Genomic DNA, 6,000 nt, shown 5'->3' with positions numbered 1-6,000 from the left:
GGAATAAAAAATGAAAATAATTATTTAGGAGGGGAAGAGCAAAGGGTCTAAATCAGTATTGGTCGAGTAAGTAAGAGACCACCAGAGAATAGACTATATTATACACGAAATTCTAAATACAAACTTCAAGGTAGACACTAAAATAAAGTACAGAACAGAGTCACAAATCATAGATAAGGAAAAATCTAAGAAACCCAGCATAAGAAATTGCAGTATTAAATGGGTAGTCTAAAGCACACAGGAAAAGAAACACAGGAAAACAAGATAATGAGCGACAGATTGACAGCATTAAGTCCACATGCATCAATAATCACTCTCAATGTGAATGGATTGAACTCTCCAATAAAGAGACACAGAGTGGCAAAATGGATTAAAGAACAAGATCCAACAATTTGTTGCCTCCAGGAAACACACCTCAGCCCCAAGGACAAACACAGACTCAGGGTGAAGGGGTGGAGGACAATACTTCAAGCAAATAGCAAGGAAAAAAAGGCAGGTGTTGCAATTCTCATATCAGACCAAGTGGATTTCAAAATAAGACAGGTAAAGAGAGACACAGAGGGACAATATATAATGATCAAATGGACACTTCATCAAGAAGAAATAATGCTTATAAATATCTATGCACCCAACACAGGAGCACCAAGATTCATAAAGCAACTATTAACAAACCTAAAGGAAGATGTTAAAAACAACACAATAATAGTAGGGGACCTCAACACCCCACTCACATCGATGGACAGATCATCCAGACAGAAAATCAACAAGGAAACAGTGGAGCTGAATGAAAAACTAAAACAATTGGACTTAATAGACATATATAGATCACTCCACCCTGAAGGAGCTGAATACACATTCTTCTCAAGTGCACATGGGACATTCTCTAGGATAGACCATATGTTGGGAAACAAGGCAAGCCTCTACAAATTTAAAAAAATTGAAATAATCACAAGCATCTTCTCAGATCATAGTGCTATAAGGCTAGAAATTAATTACAAGAAAAAAGCTGAAAAAGGCACAAAGATGTGGAGACTAAATAATACACTACTGAACAAGCAATGAATCATTGAAGAAATTAAAGAAGAAATAAAAAAATACCTGGAAACAAATGAAAATGATAGAATGCCATACCAACTCATATGGGATACAGCAAAAGCTGTATTAAGAGGAAAATTCATCGCAATACAGGCACATCTTAACAAACAAGAAAAATCCCAAATAAGCAACCTTAAAGCACACCTAACTGAACTAGAGAAAAAAGAACAAATGAAGCCCAAAGTCAGCAGAAGGAGAGAAATAATAAAAATCAGAGCAGAAATAAATACTATTGAAACGAAAAAGGCAGTAGAAAGGATCAATGAGACAAAGAGCTGGTTTTTTGAGAAGATAAATAAAATTGACAAACCACTAGCCAGACTTACAAAGAAAAAAGGGAGAAAGCTCAAATAAACAAAATCAGAAATGAGCGAGGAGAAATAACAACAGACTCTGCAGAAATACAACAGATTATAAGAGAATACTACAAAAATCTATATGCCAACACAATGGATAACCTAGAGGAGATGGATAAATTCTTGGACTCCTACAATCTCCCAAAGCTCACTCAAGAAGAGGCAGACAATTTGAACAGACCAATCACAAGGAAAGAGATTGAAACAGCAATCAAAAGCATCCCAAAGAATAAAACCCTAGGACCAGATGGCTTTCCTGGGGAATTCTACCAAACTTTCAGAGAGGATTTAATACCTATCCTTTTCAAGCTATTCCAAAAAATTAGGGAAGATGGAACACTTCCTAATACATTCTATGAGGCCAAGATCATGCTGATACCAAAACCTAACAAGGACAGCACGTAAAAAGAGAACTACAGGCCAATATCACTGATGAACATAGATGCAAAAATTCTAAACAAAATTTTGGCAACCAGAATTCAGCAATTCATCAAAAGAATCATACATCAGGATCAGGTGGGATTCATACCAGGGACACAGGGATGGTTCAACATCCGCAAATCAATCAACTTGATACACCACATCAACAAACTGAGGAATAAAAACCACATGATCATCTCAACAGATGCAGAGAAGGCATTTGACAAGATCCAACAGCCATTTATGATAAAAACTCTGAACAAAATGGTCATAGAAGGAAACTATCTCAACATAATAAAGGCCATATACGACAAACCCAAAGCCAACATCATACTCAATGGGCAAAAACTAAACCCCATCCCCCTGAAAAGAGGAATGATACAAGGATGCCCTCTATCACCACTCTTTTTTTTTTTTTTTAAAGATTTTTTTTTTATTTTTTCCTTTTTCTCCCCAACGCCCCCCGGTACATAGTTGTGCATTCTTCGTTGTGGGTTCTTCTAGTTGTGGCATGTGGGACGCTGCCTCAGCGTGGTTTGATGAGCAGTGCCATGTCCGCGCCCAGGATTCGAACCAACGAAACACCGGGCCGCCTGCAGCGGAGCGCGCGAACTTAACCACTCGGCCACGGGGCCAGCCCCAGCACCACTCTTATTTAACATAGTACTGGAGGTCCTGGCCAGAGCAATCAGGCAAGAAAAAGGAATAAAAGGAATCCAAATAGGGAGGGAAGAAGTGAAACTCTCACTGTTTGCAGATGACATGATCTTATATATAGAAAACCCCAAAGAATCCATTGGAAAACTGTTAGAAGTAATCAACAACTACAGCAAAGTTGCAGGGTATAAAATCAATTTACACAAATCAGTAGCATTTCTATACTCCAGTAATGAACCAACAGAAAAAGAACTCAAGAATACAATACCATTCACAATCGCAACAAAAAGAATAAAATACCTTGGGGTAAATTTAACTAAGGAAGTGAAGGACCTATATAATGAAAATTACAAGGCCTTTCTGAGAGAATTGGATGACGACATAAGGAGATGGAAAGACATTCCATGTACATGGATTGGAAGAATAAACATAGTTAAAATGTCCATTCTACCTAAAGCAATCTACAGATTCAACACCATCCCAATCAGAATCCCAATGACATTCTTTACAGAATTAGAACAAAGAATCCTAAAATTCATATGGGGCAAGAAAAGACCCCGAATTTCTAAAGCAATCCTGAGAAAAAAGAACAAAGCTGGAGGCATCACAATCCCTGACTTCAAAACATACTACAAAGCTACAGTAATCAAAACAGCATGGTACTGGTACAAAAACAGGTGCACAGATCAATGGAACAGAATTGAAAGCCCAGAAATAAAACCACACATCTATGGACAGCTTATCTTTGACAAAGGAGCTGAGGGCATAGAATGGAGAAAAGAAAGTCTTCTCAACAAATGGTGCTGGGAAAACTGGAAAGCCACATGTAAAAGAATGAAAATGGGCCATACTCTCTCACCATTCACCAAAATAAACTCAAAATGGATCAAAGAGCTAAAGGTGAGACCTGAAACCATAAGGCTTCTAGAAGAAAATGTAGGCAGTACACTCTTTGACATCAGTATTAAAAGGATCTTTACGGACACCATGTCTTCTCAGACAAGGGAAACAATAGAAAGAATAAACAAATGGGACTTCATCAGGTTAAAGAGCTTCTTCAAGGCAAAGGAAAACAGGATTGAAACGAAAAAACAACCCGCTAACTGGGAAAAAATATTTGCAAGTCATATATCTGACAAAGGCTTAATATCCTAATATATAAAGAACTCTCGCAACTCAACCACAAAACATCAAACCACCCAATCAAAAAATGGGCTGGAGACATGAACAGACATTTCTCCAAAGAAGATATACGGATGGCCAATAGGCACATGAAAAGATGTTCATCACTGCTGATCATCAGGGAAATGCAAATCAAAACTACACTAAGATATCACCTTACACCTGTTAGAATGACAAAAATATCTAAAACTAATAGCAACAAATGTTGGAGAGGTTGTGGAGAAAAAGGAACCCTCATACAGTGTTGGTGGGAATGCAAACTGGTGCAGCCACTATGGAAAACAGTATGGAGATTCCTCAAAAAACTAAAAATAGAACTACCATACGATCCAGCCATCCCACTACTGGGTATTCATCCAAAGAGCCTGAAGTCAGCAATCCCAAAAGTCCCATGCACCCCAATGTTTATTGCAGCACTGTTTACAATAGGCAAGACGTGGAAGCAACCTAAGTGCCCATCAACAGACGAATGGATAAAGAAGATGTGGAACATATATACAATGGAATACTACTCAGCTGCAAAACAGAACAAATTCATTCCATTTGCAATAACATGGATGGACCTTGAGAGAATTATGTTAAGTGAAATAAGCCAGTGAGAGAAAGATAATCTGTGTATGACTTCACTCATATGAGGAATTTAAAACTATGGACCAAGAACAGTTTAGTGGATACCAGGGGAAAGGTGGGGTGGGGGGTGTCACAAAGGGTGAAGTGGTGCACCTACAACATGACTGACAAACATTAATGTACAATTGAAATTTCACAAGATTGTAACCTATCAATAACTCAATAAAAATAATAATAATAATAAAAAAGAATAATTTGTGACAACAAAAACATACAAGGGGAAGAGGAAAGAGATGGAACCTGTATAGGCTAATGGAGATAAGAGGCTATCAGAAAGAGGACTATCTGATCTATAAGATCTTTTATACAAACTTCATGGTGACTACTAAACAAAAAATCAGAGCAGAGTCACAAATCACGTTGAGAGAAAACTGAGAATACCATCTCAGAAAAACACCAAACTGAAATGGGAGACAAAAATACAAAGAAAAATAAACAATGGAAATATACAAAGAGTACAAACAGAAGATAAAATGGCAGTACTAAGCCCTCATATACCAACAATCACTCTAAATGTAAATGGATTGAATCCACCAATCAAAAGACACAGAATGGCTGACTGGATTAAAAGAAAAGACCCAACATTATGCTGCCTCCAGTAAACACATCTCAGCTAAAGACAAACATAGGCTCAGAGTGAAAGGATGGAAGATGATACTCCAAGGAAATGGCAAGCAAAAGAAAGTAGGTTTAGCCATAAATATATCAGACACAGCAGACTTCAAGATAAAAAGATAATGAGAGACAGACAAAGATGGGCATTACATGATGATAAAAGGGGCATTCCACCGAGAAGACATAACACTTATTAACAAATATGCATCTAACACAGGAACACCAAATTACATAAAGCAACTCTTAACAGATGGAAAGGGAGAAATTGACAGCGACACAATAATAGTAGGGTACCTAAATACCCCACTCAAGTCACGAATACATCATCTAGACAAAAAGTCAATAAGGAAATGCAGACCTTAAACGCAACACTAGACCAGAAGGACTTAATAGGTATACAGAGAACATTTCATCTAGAAACAGCAGAATACACGTTCTTCTCAAGTGCACATGGAACATTCCAAAGGCAGACCATATGTTGGGAAACAAAGCAAGTCTCAATAAGTTTAAAAAGATAGGAATCATATCAAATCTCTTTTTTGACCACAATGCTATGAAACTAGAAATTAACTATTATAAAAAATCTGGAAAAGTCACAAATATGTGGAGACTAAACAAGAGGTTACTGAACAACTATTGGATCAAGGAAGGAATCAAAGGTGAAATAAAAAAATACCCGGAAAGAAATGAAAATGGAAACAGCATACCAAAACCAATAGGATGCAGCAAATGTGGTCCTAAGAGGGAAATTTACATCAATACAGGCCTACCTCAAAAAAAGAGAAAAACATCAAATAAACAACCTTACCTTATACCCAAAAGAAGTAAAAAAAGAAAAACAAACAAAGTCCAAAGTCAGTAGATGGAAGGAAATAACAAAAATCAGAGCAGAAATCAATGAAATAGAGACTGAAGACAGAATAGGAAGCATCAGGGAAACTAAGAGCTGGTTCTTTGAGAAGATAAACAAAACTGACAAACCTCTAGTGAGACTCACTGAGAAAAAAAGAGAGAAGAATCAAATAAAATCAGAAATGAAAGAGCC

Source organism: Equus asinus, chromosome 26 (assembly GCF_041296235.1).
Source record: "Equus asinus isolate D_3611 breed Donkey chromosome 26, EquAss-T2T_v2, whole genome shotgun sequence".
NCBI lineage: Eukaryota > Metazoa > Chordata > Mammalia > Perissodactyla > Equidae > Equus > Equus asinus.
The sequence above is the reverse complement of the archived record's forward strand: the minus strand, read 5'-3'. Positions refer to the sequence as shown.